The sequence below is a fragment of the Schistocerca serialis genome, chromosome 10, assembly GCF_023864345.2.
Source record: "Schistocerca serialis cubense isolate TAMUIC-IGC-003099 chromosome 10, iqSchSeri2.2, whole genome shotgun sequence".
NCBI lineage: Eukaryota > Metazoa > Arthropoda > Insecta > Orthoptera > Acrididae > Schistocerca > Schistocerca serialis.
The window spans coordinates 243,312,801-243,331,153 of record NC_064647.1 but is presented as its reverse complement, the minus strand read 5'-3'; the positions used below and the strand labels follow the sequence as shown (position 1 = coordinate 243,331,153).

General features: G+C 39.1%; 1 protein-coding gene across 2 annotated transcripts in view; it reads right to left on the bottom strand.

Annotated features, from left to right (window-relative positions):
- LOC126425119 (mitochondrial 2-oxodicarboxylate carrier-like) overlaps positions 1-11,052 on the bottom strand; it is an 86,785-nt gene extending 75,733 nt beyond the window's left edge. The window contains exon 1 of one of the 2 annotated variants that reach the window (XM_050088049.1): positions 11,002-11,052. The gene's annotated coding sequence lies outside the window, so the exon portion shown is untranslated. Of the gene's footprint in view, positions 1-10,811 lie in introns of both variants that reach the window. The other variant, XM_050088047.1, reaches the window with a different exon arrangement.
- Between the last annotated feature and the right edge of the window lie 7,301 nt (positions 11,053-18,353).

Sequence of the window (18,353 nt, the reverse complement as noted above, 5' to 3'; positions counted from 1 at the left end):
GAGAGCCTTTTGGATGTGGAATGAGAAAGGTAAAAACTGCTGGCTGCAAACAACAAATTATGATTAGTGCTAACCTACTCAAAATCTTCTAGATTAATTATATATGCATACGTAAAGCAGAAGAAAAATACCTACTGTAAGAAAAGCAACTACTACCCCTCTTACCCTTCTCATCTGTTGTTTCTTATGATACACTTCCAACAAAGCACAACTAGCTGTCTGTATCTGCCAAAGTCAAGCACTGTTTAATAGAAACATTAGTTAGTGGAATTTGCATCCCCAAGTCCAAGTATTCCGATAAACTGCAGTACCGGCTAATGAGATCTATCTGAGGATTTTCAGTTTCCAGTCTGATGTCTACTGGCAACCTGTTAAAAGACTTTTTCACCACAGTATAGACCTCCATTCTGAACCCTAGAGAGGGATGCATAACCTAAACGCAAATTATTTCTACTTCTAATATGGCTTTTCTGAATTTTAGAATTGCTCCTAAATTCGCTTTTGTTGCTAACCACAAATATCATTAATGAGTATATGTATTTGCATGTAAGTGTAAGAATCCCTAGGTCCCTGAAAGGATGCCTGAAAAATGTTTAGTTGTCAACTTCAAATAATATTCTTACTGCACACTTCTGTAGAATAAACAATTTTTCCACATTGGCTGCATTGCCCTAAAATATGTTGTTGTTGTGGTCTTCAGTTCTGAGACTGGTTTGATGCAGTTCTCCATGCTACCGTATCCTGTGCAAGCTTCTTCGTCTCCCAGTACTTACTGCAGCCTACGTCCTCCTGAATCTGCTTAGTGTATTCATCTCTTGGTCTCTCTCTACGATTTTTACCCTCCACGCTGCCCTCCAATACTAAATTGGTGATCCCTTGATGCCTCAGAACATGTCCTACCAACCGGTCCCTTCTTCTTGTCAAGTTGTGCCACAAACTCCTCTTCTCCCCAATTCTATTCAATACCTCCTTGTTAGTTATGTGATCTACCCATCTAATCTTCAGTGTTTTTCTGTAGCACCACATTTCGAAAGCTTCTATTCTCTTCTTGTCCAAACTATTTATCGTCCACGTTTCACTTCCATACAATGGCTACACTCCATACAAATACTTTCAGAAACGACTTCCTGACAATTAAATCTATACTCGATGTTAACAAATTTCTCTTCTTCAGAAACGCTTTCCTTGCCATTGCCAGTCTACATTTTATATCCTCTCTACTTCGACCATCATCAGTAATTTTGCTTCCCAAATAGCAAAACTCCTTTACTACTTTAAGTGTCTCATTTCCTAATCTAATTCCCTCAGCATCACCCGACTTAATTCGACTACATTCCATTATCCTCGTTTTGCTTTTGTTGATGATTATCTTATATCCTCCTTTCAAGACACGTTCCATTCTGTTCAACTGCTCTTCCAAGTCCTTTGCTGTCTCTGACAGAATTACAATGTCATCGGCGAACCTCACTGTTTTTATTTCTTCTCCATGGATTTTAATACTTACTCTGAATTTTTCTTTCGTTTCCTTTACTGCTTGCTCAATATACAGATTGAATAACATCGGGGAGAGGCTACAACCCTGTCTCACTCCCTTCCCAACCACTGCTTCCCTTTCATGTCCCTCGACTCTTATAACTACCATCTGGTTTATGTACAAATTGTAAATAGCCTTTCGCTCCCTGTATTTTACCCCTGCCACCTTCAGAATTTGAAAGAGACTATTCCAGTCAACATTGTCAAAAGCTTTCTCTAAGTTTACAAGTGCTAGAAACATAGGTTTGCCTTTCCTTAATCTTTCTTCTAAGATAAGTCATAGGGTCAGTATTGCCTCACGTGTTCCAACATTTCTACGGAATCCAAACTGATCTTCCCCGAGGTCGGCTTCTACCAGTTATTCCATTCGTCTGTAAAGAATTTGCATTAGTATTTTGCAGCTTATTAAACTGATAGTTCGGTAATTTTCACATCTGTCAACACCTGCTTTCTTTGGGATTGAAATTATTATATTCTTCTTGAAATCTGAGGGTATTTCGCCTGTCTCATACATCTTGCCCACCAGATGGTAGAGTTTTGTCAGGACTGGCTCTCCCAAGGCCGTCAGTAGTTCTAATGGAATGTTGTCTACTCCTGGGGCCTTGTTTCGACTCAGGTCTTTCAGTGCTCTGTTAAAGTCTTCACACAGTATCATATCTCCCATTTCATCTTCATCTACATCCTCATCCATTTCCATAATATTGTCCTCAAGTACCTCGCCCTTGTATAGACCCTCTATAATAGTGATTGCCAAAAGTGTCGACTGCAAGCTACTAGTAGCTTGTGGGGTCATTACTGGTAGATTGCTGCAATGCCCAGGACAGCTAATGTGGACTGTTTCACTGAGCTCAGACCACACTCATGGCAACAACAGCTTGTTTCCCCTGTGCAGCTGCCATTATCAGTCAAGGATACTTACTGTTAGCCTCATAATTGATCGCATACACACTGAGGTTGTGCATGTAGTTTTTCGTGTGTATATCAGAAAGTTATAAAAAACTTGTACAGACACAGACTTACCAATGAACATCTGGACAAATGCATTTGAACGGTACCCACTCAGCCATTTATTTTTTATTTTTTTTAAAGCCTTGATAACAAAGAATGAGTATTATCCTTCTTTGAACTTAATAAGTAAGTAAAAAAAAAATCTGTCCTCTAAATTGGGTCATTGCATGTCAATTCAACCAACTTGAGAAAATGTTCCAGCTGATAGTCTCAGATTTGGCTGAAATTTAGCACACCAATGCTACCAAGTGGGGAACACTCATGTACAAAATTTTAAGTTCCCCTGCCAATTAGTTCCAGAATTATGGCTTATGAAAGAAGGTGGCATGACCCGGAAATTGCAACCCGCATCTGGCAATCTATCTTCAGACCCAACTACAGGTCTTAATAACTTTGGAACTATTCCGCACAGTCCAGTGAAATTTTTACAACTCAGTAACATCCACTTAGAGAACACACTCTATGAATCAAAACACCAACAACAAGGTCTAGGTCCAGTACAGCCAGGCCATATTGGAATATGTAGGGGGGGGGGGGGGGGTCCTCCCACACGTGACTTTTACCGGAAAAGGAGACAATGAGCATTATCTGCTGAAAGACACTTGCGTATCTAGGGAAAGAGTCATTGCTACCAATTTACTCTTTCAGTAAAGCAGTACCTTGTCCAGTCTGAATGTTGTTGAACACTGTGAGCTTTTAGTATAGGCAGATCCCAGCAGGTAAAGTAACCAATCACTATTTACTGTCTTGAAATATTTATTTTTCCATGAACTAGTTTCAAGCCACCCTGAGGTTCATTGTCTGAAGGGGTTGATTGCACAAGCATTATTCTTCAAGGGTCTCACCAGCACATAATGTCACCAGTCTTGTGGCATTGCAGTAGTCTAGTATGTATTGAGAAATATTGTAATCTCAAACGTAATGGTACCGTACGCATCTGCAAGTGGGAGGGGCAGGGTTCAAATGGCTCTGAGCACTATGGGACTTAACATCTGAGGTCATCAGTCCCCTAGAACTTACAACTAACTAAGGACACCACACACATCCATGCCCGAGGCAGGATTTGAACCTGCGACCGTAATGGTCACGCGGTTCCAGACTGAAGCGCCTAGAACTGCTGGACTGCACTGGCCAGCAGGGGCAGGGTCATTCCACGTCAAAACACGCAATAATTCACGGATTTGTAACTCTCAGATTTTCACAGAACTTGCACATTTGCTTATACTTATAACATACAAACTTCTGCAAAATTTTTTTGGTCTCAGGCTACAACTTTATTTTGTATCGAATTTTAAATGTAGTGATATTCTGATAACAGGGCTCTGCAAGAACGTCAATGCAAAATATTACTTATCTACATAAATGCCTGTAACTCAGGTGTTTATGAAGCTTTTGCTTTGAAATTTTTTCAGAAGTTAGGTAAGGCATATAGTTAACAGAAACCCAGTTATTGAAGCAGTAAAGTAACAAAGAAACGTTTTAAAAGATATTAATGTAGGTCAATTTTCGATTTCAGAAAAACTGTGAGGATATGGAAAAATACTTATATCACATTTCTCCAACCTACTGGGAACCTGATTTTGGTCTTAAATAATCCTCTAGATTGTAAAATAAAATAAAAATTTAACAGTCTTCTGCTAATTGATACGCACATCTGAAATCAAAGTACTTTTGCTCTGATCAAAAAAGGTCATTTTAAGTAAGTTCAACCACTCACTGTCTCACTGCCTCAGATGCAAGGGTATCAAATTAGTATATTTAAGTATAGCTCATTCTAGACAGGAAATTTAATTCTAAGTGTGAAAATTTATTTCCATTCATTTGACTAATTCAGTAATTTTTCAAAGACTAAAATATATATGATGTGTGTGTCCAGTCAATCACCTGCTCACAGTGATTAAAAAAAGTGTTCTTAAGACAGCAGTAGATCATTTGCAACCTTTACAGGCATGAAAACAATGCGACAATTACTGAAATTTATTGTTGAGAATAAATGGCATGCGGCAATTAGTCTGTTTGACCTCAGCTGCTTTCTGAGAGATAGATAGGTCATACCTGTTTGTGGTGCAGCACTATTGTTTCACTTGTATAAAGTATGTTTCAAGTGAATCACTGCGTTAATTGCAATGGAGAATGTGAATTCATGCACTGTTGGAAAATTACTAAAAACACCATGTCATTTGACAACCTATATCTTAGTAAAAACTCTACAAAAAATAGAAGAGCTGTGTGAATGCCAGTGAGATTTGATATTGCTGTGACCCATATAAGCATTCCACAAGATAAACGAAGTGCTACTATATGTGGACATCACAGATACTATTACTTAAAAGTGTTTGAAAGTCATCAAAGAACTTGTTGTGGTCTTTAAAAAAAAAATGCTCTGATGTCCGTTTGCTTGTCTCTGTCTAAAACAGTAAGCGCTAAAAGAATCTATGTAAAACCAGGCCAAAAACTGTGCACAACATATCGTAAGATTTGTGAACAGAAAACTGACATCAGTGATAGAAATGAAAGTGATGCAGATGACCTGGAAGTGACAGTCCACAAATCAGTAAATCAAAGTATTGAGGATGCAAATAAAACTTTACACGATTTGGAGTGCTCTCTCTTAAGACTCCACTACCTTCCAAATCACAGCAAGGCTTCATATGGCAAAAAGAAGCTAGAAAAAGTGAAGAATGTTTGGAAAGAAAAGTGTGCCGGGCATTGAAGATCCTGACCATAGAGAAGAAACATTTGATGATGAAATTGTTAAGATAGCCAAACATTTTGATGGCCCTGATATTGTTAATGAAAGAAAAGGTAGCTAGTGTAAGAGTACCTGCAAAATTTCAGATTTTAACTTTAGCTCCACCCTCTTGGTTAAAAGAAAAGATAATGTTAGAATTCAATGATAGTGAGTATGTGGTTCCACAAGCAAGGAAACTGAAAACAGAAATGGGTGTTTCATCAGTTCCTAAACCAAAAAGGGAGGAAGTTATTGCTGATGAAGTGGTAAAGATTTCTAACAAAATGATGAATATACTCGAATGTTACAAGGAGCAAAAAAAGGTAGGATTCCAAAGAATGTGTATATGCAAAACAAGAGTCATCCTTTCAACTTAAGAGAACTGTACTCTCGTTTTAAATGGGAGAACTAAAACATTAACATTGGTCTTTCTAAATTCTGCTCACTATGACCGAAGTGGTGCATTTTAGCCAGTGCTACAGGCACTCATTCAAAGAGAGAGAGACAGAGAGAGAGAGAGAGAGAGAGAGAGAGAGAGAGAGAGTGTGTGTGTGTTTGCACGAAAATGTAAAACTGCTGTTGGATGTGGAATAAGAAGAAACATACAAAGAACTTATAAAATTTCTTGTATGTGACTCTGAAAACTACGACCGCATGCTTAATCACTGTGATAACTGTCCCAGTGATGACAAACTGTCAGAATTATTTACCAAAACTTAGCTTACAAAGATGCTGACGATTAAATTGAATTCAGCCTATGGATAAACATAGATCATCAGGCAGAATTGGTAAAGGTCTACAACTGTTGCGGAATAGAAAGACTGGTTGGTAACAAAATTACAGGCACTTAATCCACTCTCATTTGTATCTGTCAGTTAAACTGATTGAAAAAATTGAAAGAAAATCTAACACTGGCAAAAGCAATTCTGTTCGTGGACTCTGCTGAAAACTACAGTTTTGTAATTCAGAATAAAATTCAGCGTTGCTACTGGACAAGAAGCAGCTGTACAATCCATCACGTTTGTGTTTATGTGGTAAATGAAGAAAGTGAATTGGCAATAGTGAACCACTGCTTTGTAAGTGATGATATGGAACATGATGTAGGACTTGTAAATGCTGTCCAGAAAGAAGTGGGTAAGTGGCTCGCAGAGCATTAGCCCGAAGTGAAGAAAGTGCATTATTTCACTGATGGACGGGCTGCTCAATATATGAACAGAAAAAGCTTTAAAAATTTGTGTGAGCACAAAAACGATCTTTCTATTGATGCTGAGCATTGCTTGTTTGCTACTAGCCACGGTAAATCTATGTGCAGTGGTTTGGGAGCAATTATAAAATGTATATTGAGAAGAGCTAGTCTTCTATTAGCGGATGACGCACAAATAACAACTGCACATCTTAAATTAACATTAGTGTGGCTAGAATAATTGTTGTTTAAAGACGATAATTTGACACCCTAATGTAAGTTAACCCATTTAATGAAAATCTTTCAATTAAATTTAAAACTTTTGGTTCTGTTCTTTCATGAGGCAGCCTTACTATAGGTTGTCAGTTTACATAATCTGATTTGAACGATCTTCTGAACAATGATCAATGATGTGATGCACATTAAGTGAACATTCAATACCTATCAAAACAAGGCGTACTTCCCTCCTCTTCTTTAAAAAAAAAAAAAAAAAAAAAAAAAATCAGAGTTTCCACAAAAATAAATCTTGTATCAGCTTTTTTATTTGAGCGGAGCTTCGGTTATTTGTCTTGAACTACTAAATCTGCTACTAGCGAATATTCAAGCATTTGCAAGGCTGAATATCATAGGGTGACATTTCATTCACACTGGAAAGGAAATACGTAAATCGGATTGTTCAAAATTCGAGCCTAGTGAACAATGAAAGCCATGAAGTGTGACTTCACATGTTATGTACATTTCGTATGGCACGGAATTAAGTGTATGTTTCAGTTGTAGAGGTCGGTCATTTGGTTTGTTTATAATAGGTCAATGCTGTTTATTTCTTGTGGTTGGTGACCTAGATCGTGTTGTGCATGATACTCGGGCAGATGTAGTAAAGCTGTCAATCCATTTAGGGAAAATGTGTTTTGGGTTACCTTTTGTACAAAGTTAGTAGTACAGACATGGGCCTAGTGTAGTCCGAGATCTAGATTAGAATGGAAGGTGACAGTTTCGTTACGAGGTGAAGAAGCAACAAATGTAATATGACAAACTCGAGTTTTCGTATACATTGCACATTTCCTGGTAACATTTATGCCTTTAATCAAAAGCCTATTTTTGCACTTTGGTCTCTATTTGCAAGCTTCTAACATAATTGAAGGGATTAGTAACAAGAACATTCCCATCCCATAGCTCCTCTATTCCTGTGGGGATCCCGTTCATTGTCGGTTTTTATTTTGCAATTTTTTTCATCTTGTTCGTGACAACGAACATTTGATCGTTCTTAAGGGTTGTATGTGTGCTAAGTTAATTATGTCAATGATCTATTGGTGGAGTGTGACGTTGCTAAGTAATGGCCAATATTCCTGAGTGTACATACTGATCAGTACTTGACTTGCAAACAACATTTTATAGATCTTCTCAAGACCTTGACATCAACATTTCCTTAGTGTAATTGTTGATTTTATAGATGAAAGCATTATAAGATTAACTTACTTCACATTCTCTCATTGACTGATATCATATGGAATAATTTTCTGGAACAATTCCAAGCACAGACATAAGGTACTCTTTGTACAGAAACCTGCTGTGAGCTTAATATAAAATGTCCTTTCCTGAACTTCATGTATGCAACTATTTAAAAAGATTAGACATTCTATAATATGAGGGACAAATACAGCAACCATTATCAACATCTTAGCCCAACTCTTGCACAGAAATAAGTGTGCAGCTATAAAAAAAAGGTTAGCACCTCCCGTGTGAATTAGCGAGTCAGACTGGTTATGAAAGTCTTAAATACGATTGACACCATTTCTGCTGATCATCTGCTCCAACTCCGTGGATGAATATTTGAACAGGTATCATCTGATTTACTTTTTAAAATTTAGTTGGAGATTTAAGACATGTAAACAAAAAAAAAAAAAAAAAAAATCATGATGTTATATAAATGGTCACATTGTAACCATTTTTTTTACAGAGAACTTTTTAATTATTTAATCTACTGTCACATTCCATGTTACAGAAAGTTGTCGCAAATATTATCCCTCAAATATGCAAGAAATTAAAGTTGGAAACTTGATTTTTGAGCTATGTGCATATTTTCTCTTAGGTTGAGGAACAGTGGTACGAACCGGAAGGTTGTGTGAAATTTTTTTGGACACATTTTAACAAAAGATCATTTAGGATTTAGTTATCAACACTGCTGCATATGTGTCCTCCTGGAATCTAGTGTAAAGAGTTGTTATTCATAACAGAATTATCGTACGTTTAGAAGCGAGTGGATAACCATCAGTTCTGATGGATGTAATAGGCTTCTGTGTCAGCTATAAAATTTGTTGTATCATGACATGTCCTGAAACTGGCTCATTTATATCAGAAATGGCTATTTTAGAAATCCCCCCCCCCGGATAAATTTCTGTGGCTGCCTTTGCACTGGCATATAATCAGGAGGCAGCAAGACTAAATTTGTCGAACGTAAGTTACACAGCTATTGCTAAAGCCACAGTATTATTGTTCTACTATCAGCAAATAATGCTGAAACTGACTAAACGAGAGGTGTAATGGGAATATGGGATATCACTTCTAGGAGTATATGATGAAACGTTGCACATTTGCTTTTTCTTATAACATAAGAACTTGTGCCAAATATTTTTGTTTACAGACTAAAACATATTATATATTTAATTTTAAATGTAGTGATATTCTGATAACTGGGCTTTATAGGAGTGTTAATGCAAAATGGCATTTATCTACACAAACGCCCATAACTCAGGTGTTTATTAAGCTTTTGATTTGGAATTTTTTCCTTAGTTAAGAGAAAAACACACTTAAAAGACATGTAATTGTTTAAGCAATAAAGTTACAAATAACAATAAAAAAAGTTTAATGTGTGTCACTTTCCGATTTCCAGAAAAAGGGTCAACAGAAGTGTCCGATCCCACGCGTCAGCTTTGACCCGTGACATAAGGGTGCTGTCGTGTGTGAAGTCGTGACGGCGCAGAGTTTGGTTTCTGCGTGTGGCGTATCTGTAAATGTCATCGGGTTGTGCTCTCTGGTGGTATGTTCAGGGTTTTCATTTGTGTGGTGTAATGGGCTCAGTTTGCTTTCGCTCGTTATCCAGAATTGTTCGAGTGTCGGCTGTGTTTGTAGTGAAATTCGTTTCAGTGAATTAACGATTTTGAGTGAAGGTTTAGTGTTGTTCGCTGTACATAGTGTGGTAATTTCAGTAAAATTAATCGGTTGTTGTTTTTGTTCAGGAATGGATATGACGGATAAAATTAACAGTGAGCAGGTCAAGTGAACTGTTCGATCCCATTGTGTGGCTGTGTATGTTAATATTGGTATCGGGAGACGTTTGTGAGCTATATAGGCCAAGGGAAGTGATTGATCCTAATTTATGGGATCGGGAGCTGCTGTTGAGTAGCCTAAATGTCCGATTCCAGACGATATTGTGTTTAGTGGTATTTGGGGAGGTTTGTGATGTCTGTTTTTTTCTTCGTTTTGTATGGGGGTGGATGTCTAAATCTGTTTACATTTAGTTTGCCCCCACCCAAAAACACCCCATTTCCCGCGCTTGTCCCGTTAGTGTCATTAAGCTTTTTGTGGAAACTGTGTGTGTTTGTTTTTCGATGTATTTTGGTCCTCATAACGTGTACGTAGCGACTTTATATGCACGATATTGGAATTGTGGTTTAAGGTCGTTTCTGTCATATTTGTGACGTCATGGGTCAAAGCAGATGGGCGGGATCAGACGCTTCCATATTTCCCCAGAAAAAATACAGATACATTGAAAAATACTTAACCTGGTGGGAACTTACAATTGGTCTTAAATAATTCCCAAGATAGTACATATTGTAATAAAATTATTAATGGGTTTCTATGAATGGACACACAAATAAATCTGAAATCACAACACAAGTGTTGTGATGGAAAAACAATAATTCTAAGTAAGATCATCCAAACATGACACCCACTGCTTCAGATTTTTACAAAACTTTTTTCTATTTGTTACTTTCTGCATGGCAATAGTGAATGCAAAATTTCTCCACATAAATGCTCCAACTGAAGTTTGTCATTTGAGTTGCATTACTTCAGACAAAAATAATAAAACAGAAAGCATCTTATTTTCTAAACATCACTGTGATATTTCCCCAGATGTCACAGGAGGGATGTGTCTTTATTAGAAAACAAATTAATAACTCTTCTAGACTTAAGCTGTTGTGGTCCAAACAATGATTTTAAAATCAAGTTCAAGACAAATAACCGAAGCTACGCTCAAATAATCATTAATATTGAAATTCATCTGTCATGACATTACAACCGGCTTTTAACAGCGTGAGTGAGGTCTACCATTTCTAATCAATTGATACTACGTACATTTTTAGGCGTTTCGTCATTCAGTTTGAGTCACGTATGATTCAATGACATGTTTGTACTCGTCGTAGATAAATGCAAAAGATCCGGCATGCGGATCCAGAACAAAAACGGTGACAATTCACAGACTTTACAACAATATCCCATACACTACAGTACTCGTCATAGTACGAAGAAACAAACCCATCCATACCAAATTTGTTTACTTTACCAATGCCTATAGACTCCAAGAGATGACACTTCCATATGACATGGATGCTAGCACAGACTAGCTGATACGCGGAAAAGTTGTTTCGTAGGCACAATACTCACCAGTCCATAATGTGCAGCATATAAGCTTATCATAGTGTAAACAATTATTGCAATCCTGTCCGTCCTGATAACCAACCAGATGTTCATCTGCAACAAAGCGTTTTAAAAATCATTCCTTTCGCTAGGTGCTCTGCTAATTGAGGTCAAGTAATGATTATTGTTAAATGCATGACAAAAACCAAATCAGCAGAACGTTAAATGCCTAATTCCTGTGTTTTGGCAACTGATAAATCTCTCATGGTTTAAAAAGTCTTTAGATGTCAAATGTCAGAATATTACGGAGCAACATGTATGGAATAGAACAGCCAAATACAAGCACTCGTATCTGAGTGTTCTAACATATTACAAACAATAACAGAAAGAAGTTTTTTCTGCCCTTGAGCATCTTTGTCGACATTGATTTGGGCGCTGTTATCTTGTGGAAATCGACAGCGTTTAGATAACATCTGTGGTCATCTAACATACGGAACTCGTATCACAGCCTACCGATAGTTGTGTCACTGTATAGGTTTTGAACGATGTCATTTTGATTACAAGAGTATTGCAGTTGAGGTAAATTTTTTGCAGATAACACATTTAACCACGTATTTGACAAGTATTTGCAGGATCTCCCTAAATGCGCTGAGAAATTGAACATTTGCACTTAAACCTCTATATTAGTCATAACAGAAGGAATTTTTAAAACCTCTCGTGGTATACTGTCATCGCCATCTATCAAAAAATTCAGAAACAAACCGTCGTCTGCTTGGTTATAAATTTTAATTAATTTCTAAAGAAAATATTGTTGTCGGTACTGATTTTGCTAATATGACTTAAATATGCTGCATACACCTATTTATATAACCACCTCTAATTAGACTCATTTCATTCCTTCAGTTCCCTTTATACTGTAAATCTTTGAGAAAGTGGTCTATAATACAGTACTGATGTTTATCTCAGCAGAACTTGTTAACTGTCTTTCAACGGCCGGACTTCGGTCCTCTCGCAGCGTAGTGTAATGCAGTGTCAAGTTGTGTCGTGTGCGCGTGAACTTAAAGCGTATGTACGAGGGCGGTTCAGAAAGTAACCTCCGATTGGTCACAGTGCGGGTTGTGGGGGGAGTAGCGACGCCATCTGTGCGTTCACGCACTCAACAGGTCAGTCGGCATCAAGCCGTGGTCGAGTGAACGTCGTACCTACGCTAGTTTAGTTTTTGTGGCAGTTTGAAATGTGTGCTGCAATAGAAAACCCCGCCAAATGTGAAGTGCGTGCTGTCATAAGGTTTTTTACAGCCAAAGGATATTCTGCAGCAGCTATTCATCGTGAGCTTTGTGCCGCGTACGGACCAAGAGTTATGAGTGAAGGAGTTGTCCGTGAATGGGTACGTTTGTTTAAAAGTGGACGAGAAAACGTTCATGATGAAGAGAGGAGTGGTAGACCATCATTGGTGACTGACGAACTCGTTCAGACAGTTGATGCAAAAGTTCGTGAAAATCGACGTTTCTCAATGTCGGAGTTGTCTACTGGTTTTCCACAGATTTCTAAGACTCTCTTGTACGAGATAGTGACAGCAAGATTGGGTTGCCGTAAGTTCTGTGCACGATGGGTGCCCAAAATTCTTACCGACCACCACAAAACTCAAAGAATGGCCTCTGCATTAGACTTTCTGTCACGTTATGAGGACGAAGGAGAACCATTGTTAAACAGAATCGTGACCGGTGACGAAACCTGGATTAAGTACGTGAACCCTGAGACAAAAGAACAATCAAAGATGTGGGCACATTCAAATTCGCTTACCAAACCAAGAATAGCCTCACAAGATTTTTCTGCCAGAAAACTGATGGCAACGGTGTTTTGGGATGCCAAAGGGGTGTTGTTGGTTGAATTCATGGAACGTGGTACGACCATTAATCAAGACGTGTACTGTGAAACAATAAAAAAGTTACGACGGGCTATACAGAACAAACGCCGTGGTATGCTGACTTCCGGTATCATTTTTTTGCACGATAACGCCCGTCCTCACTCTGCTCGCAGAACAACGGCCCTTCTTGAGTCCTTCAAGTGGGACGTTATCAACCATCCACCTTACAGCCCAGACCTGGCGCCAAGTGATTATCACCTCTTCATGCATTTGAAGAAATGGCTCAGGTCACAGCGGTTTGATGACGACGAAGAGCTCAAAGATGCGGTCACAGGCTGGCTCCAGGCACAAGCGGGTGATTTTTATGCAGAAGGAATTTCAAAGCTTGTGAAGAGATACGATAAGTGCCTCAATCGCTATGGAGACTATGTAGAAAAATAGTGCAAAGATGTAGTTGTAAGATGTATATATTAAAATATTTTTATTTAACTTGGTGTATTTTTTTAAATCAACCGGAGGTTACTTTCTGAACGGCCCTCGTAGAAGTATCATTACCGCACAGTTGTCAATCGGCTTTCTGTGTCAGCACCTAGAGGTGCCGGTATTGTCGGTGAATTATTCCGAGCCATCATAGAGATTTTATTATTTTTTATATACGTTCTTGTGTTCTTTTCCTTAGTGACAAGAAATAGTTTTAGTTGAGATACATTTATCGATTCTAGGATGGTGTGTCTTACCCATGAGCTTGCCACTTCCTTGTGAAGAGCTTAACACCTTAGGCGAACTCAATAAACAAATGGTTCGCATCTGGTATGGTGGATTCATTGGAGGCGACGATTCCGTCAGTTTCAGTGCGCTTACCCCTATTCTGGCCACACGGCCCGGCACTATGGTTCTGTAAGTGGAAGCTGCTTTCCTCTCTGCTGGTATTATGGCAGACACCACCAAATTTGCGTTGGTTGTAAGTCAGCTGGAGAGTTGTTACACCACCGAAATGGAAGACGTGATCACCACACCACCTAGAGTCGATATTTTATAAAAGCTAAAATCAGAATTGATACATTGGGTTTCCACATCACAAGATGAACGGCTCTGGCAAGCATTAAGCCACAAGGATATAGGAGATTGAAAATCTTCCCAATATTTATGGCATTTGCACAGGAATGTGGACACTGGAACAGAGCCAGACAACCAGCTGCACACTTTGTAGAGCAGCCACTTGCTGCCACAGACGAAAGCCATCATAGCATTGCAGACAGAGGTGCTTTTGGATGCGGTGGCTGACTTTGCCAATTGGGTAGTGGACTGTATAGTTCCTGCTCCGCTTGGCTCATCAGTTGCTACGTGTGACAACATGCCGACAATGTCAAGTAATCCAGTTCATCAACGATGTTCTCTGTCCCAACTGATGCAATGGCTGTGATGTCTCATAGCCTAGTATCAAAACGGTCACATGGGCAGATTACGACAATCTGGCAGCTAAGTTCGAGACCCTCACCAAGTGAATTGACAAGTTGCTATCTTGGTGTGACAGCAGCAGTGACAGAAACTGGTACCAAAAGAGGTCTCGAAGACATTCCCCTCTTCGATATCCGGACAAGAACAGCAACTAGTCTGCTGATATCACAGAAGATTTGGGGACTGGGCACACAAGCACATATCACCATGCATGTACCAAAAACCAGCAACAGTTGGACGTAGTCACAGCTTCTGGTTGCCAAGCATTGTCCTGGCGCCAGAATGAGGTTTTCACTCTGCAGCGGAGTGTGCGCTGTTATGAAACTTCCTGGCAGATTAAAACTGTGTGCCGGACCGAGACTTGAACTCGGGACCTTTGCCTTTCACGGGCAAGTGCTCTACCAACTGAGCTACCCAAGCACAACTCACGCCCCATCCTCACAGCTTTACTTCTGCCAGTACCTCATCTCCTACCTTCCAAACTTTGCAGAAGCTCTCCTGCAAACCTTGCAGAACTAGCACTCCTGAAAGAAAGGATATTGCGGAAACATGGCTTAGCCACAGCCTGGAGGATGTTTCCAGAATGAGATTTTCTCTCTGCAGCGGAGTGTGCGCTGTTATATCCTTTCTTCCAGGAGTTCTAGTTCTGCAAGGTTCGCAGGAGAGCTTCTGTAAAGTTTGGAAGTTAGGAGACGAGGTACTGGCAGAAGTAAAGCTGTGAGGACAGGGCATGAGTCGTGCTTGGGTAGCTCAGTTGATAGAGCACTTCCCCACGAAAGGCAAAAGCCCTGAGTTCGAGTCTCGGTCCGGCACACAGTTTTAATCTGCCAGATAGTTTCATTGTCCTAGTGCCTTTTAATCAGTGATCGGAATTTAGGCTGCAAATATCTAGTGGATACTGGGTCAGACACTAGTGCCTTTTAATCAGTGATCAGAAGTTAGGCTGCAAATATCTAGTGGATACTGGGTCAGGAGACTGCTACATTGTTGTAGACCAGCAACTTTATTCTATGTGTCTGCTGTGAACAATTTGTCAGTAGCAATGTACGGCACCCACCCAGTGTGTGGAAGTAGACCTGGAGCTGCACCCAGCATTTATATGGGATTTTACAGTCACAGATGTCACTGAACCCATCGTCGGTGCTGATCTATTGGTGAACTATCACCTGCTACCAGATAAGATGAACAAAATTAGTGGATAACGTAGCCATTCTGGTGACTTTGGCATTCCGTCGCTACACGGTGGTGCACTCAGCCGAAGTTATGCTGGCAGATGCTGCAGAGTATGGTTTCCAGCATTGACATGACCCCTGGCGGTATATCATGATACTGTACATGATCTCAATACCACAGATAGCCCACCAGTTTCCTGGTGACCATGATGTCTGACCCCAGAGGGGTTACGATCACAAATGCACAATTTAATGACATGCATTGGGAGAGAGGATTATGTGGCCATCCAGTGGTCCATGGTCCTCTAACATACACCTACTGCGAAAGAAAGATGGTGCATGGCGCACTTTGGGGATTACAATATCTTCTACACCCAGATTTTGCCAGATTGTTATCCTGTTTCTCTACTGTTGAATTACAACTATGCATTATGTGATGTGACAGTTTATGTGTACTAGACTGTGTTAAGGCGTGTACACAAATACATGTAGTGGAAGAAGACATTCTTGAAACAGCACTCACTACCCTATTCAGATTGTTTGAGAGTCTGTATATGACATTGGACTTGTGAAATGCTGCACAAACGTGGCAGCGGTTTATCGTTGCGGTACTGCAAGGAATACCCTTCTGTTTAACATACTTACATGACATTCTTATCTTCTTGTCAAGCATGGAACGACATGAGCAATACCTGACAAGTCTTGGAAAGGCTCAATACATAAGACGTGTACTAAACACAGCCAAGTGTGATTTTGGACGGCCACATATCGATTTTTTAGGACACTGAATTCCATTGAAGGGCTGATTTCCTCTGGCTGAAAAGGTAGAAGCATTTTGCAGATGGTGCGCCCACATATTGTTTGGGAGTTCCGACGTTTTCTAGGCATGCTGAACTTCTATCAGCAACTTCTTCCACATTCAGTAGCATTATAAGAACCTTTTACCACAACATGTACTGGCAGCTACTCATGTACATACACTGTGCAAGACTTACCTCCACCTCATCCATGTGGGAGCTTCTCGCTGTAGTCCTCATACATCAGTTGTATTGCTGAATGGTATCATCCCCAGCTTGGAAGTATTTTACGAACGGTGGTAGCAGTGAAGTTTAATGCTTCATTTGCTGTAAAAGTTTAAAAATGCGAGTAGGCACAATGAACTTTTGACATCATAAAAGGAAAACCATCCTCAGCGTTTCTTGAAAGAGAAGGTAAATGTGATTGATGTACCTGTAGTTGTAGTGATATGCTATAACCTGAGATAATAACTGAACTCTTAATTTTGTGGTTCCTTCAGGGTGAAAATTGATACCATCCAAAGCTGACGTTGGAGGGAAATCATCAACTTGCGACCTTACATTCTCCTGTCACTGCTCCTGTTTACTTCACACTCGCAATCTTTGCTGGAGAGAATCAGACCTATTTCTGTCGCAATATCGACCATGATGTCCTACTCCTTGACGTTCATTAGGATTTTTCAATCTTTGTTCGAAGTCTACGTTTATTACTTGAAGTAATAATACTAAAAAAACCTAGGTAAGACTCCCATAACCTGACCTGAACTATCCGCCGTGTTTTCTCCATAGTACAGGATAGATTGAAGAATTCGTCGTAAGTATCGGTTGCTGCTCAGCTGTGAACTACACTAACTATTGCAAAAATGGTTTACGCGTGTTTAGTTTTCCTAGTGGCCCTGAACGAAGAAAAAGATGGGCCATAGACTGCCAAAGAGAGAACTGGGTATCACCTAGCGCTCAGCTCTGTATTGTAAATATACGTTAATAAAAGTAGTTATAAACATGAAACCAGTTGTATACAATTGCATTTCTTCCTAGTTGAAAACTGTTCTGAAGTAGTTAGTCTCAAAATTTTTCAACTCCTGAGATATTTTCGCAATGGACAAAGTGGAGAGGAACATCTTTCATGTATTTATACGTCTTATCTTAAACACACATACAAAAACTGGACAATACTTGTAGTGTTTATGTCTAAAATAAGGTGTGATATATACGTCTAACAAAAAAGAGTTATATTAAGTGGTGTGCTGATGGTGTATCTGATTACGTATATCTGACCCTCTTGTAAACAATCTGTCTACTAGCAAGAAAGCAATGCCAGTAAACCCAAACTGATTAAAACTTGTGTGCGATAATGACAAATTAGATGTAAGTGCACTCAGATCTACTCGACCTTGCTACTGCCATGTAAATCTGAATAAGTACAAAAGTGGTCCCGGTGCGAAAATCCATAAGCTGTGTGAAATAAATTTCTTACCTCGTATTGATGTCAGCTCGGATAACGCTTTGTTCTGCTCTCAGCACTACTAAACTAACTACAGTTGCAGAAGCCAAAATTTAAGATTTTTGACTGAGACACATTTAGAATTTGTTTATATAAAAGCGACTTGGAACTGGGAGGCAGAACATGACTGAGCAGAATTACTGTGATATCTTACTTCAAAATCTTACTGTATTGTGAAACTGACTTGCAAATTGTTAAGCCATATCATAAAAATTACATTTACACGATAAATGATCTTTACAAAAAATACAATAAAAAACTTGGGTTTACATATAAAGCTGGTCTTATTCAAATTCATTCTACAGCAAAAACGCATGCATATTGATTACCTTACTGCAGATCGATGTAATAACTGTAGAAAGATTCTTCATCAAAATTTCATAATAATATTTGTAGCATTTTCTTAATTTTACTTCAAATCTTATTTCTTCCATAAATCATTAATAAACAACAATGAAATTA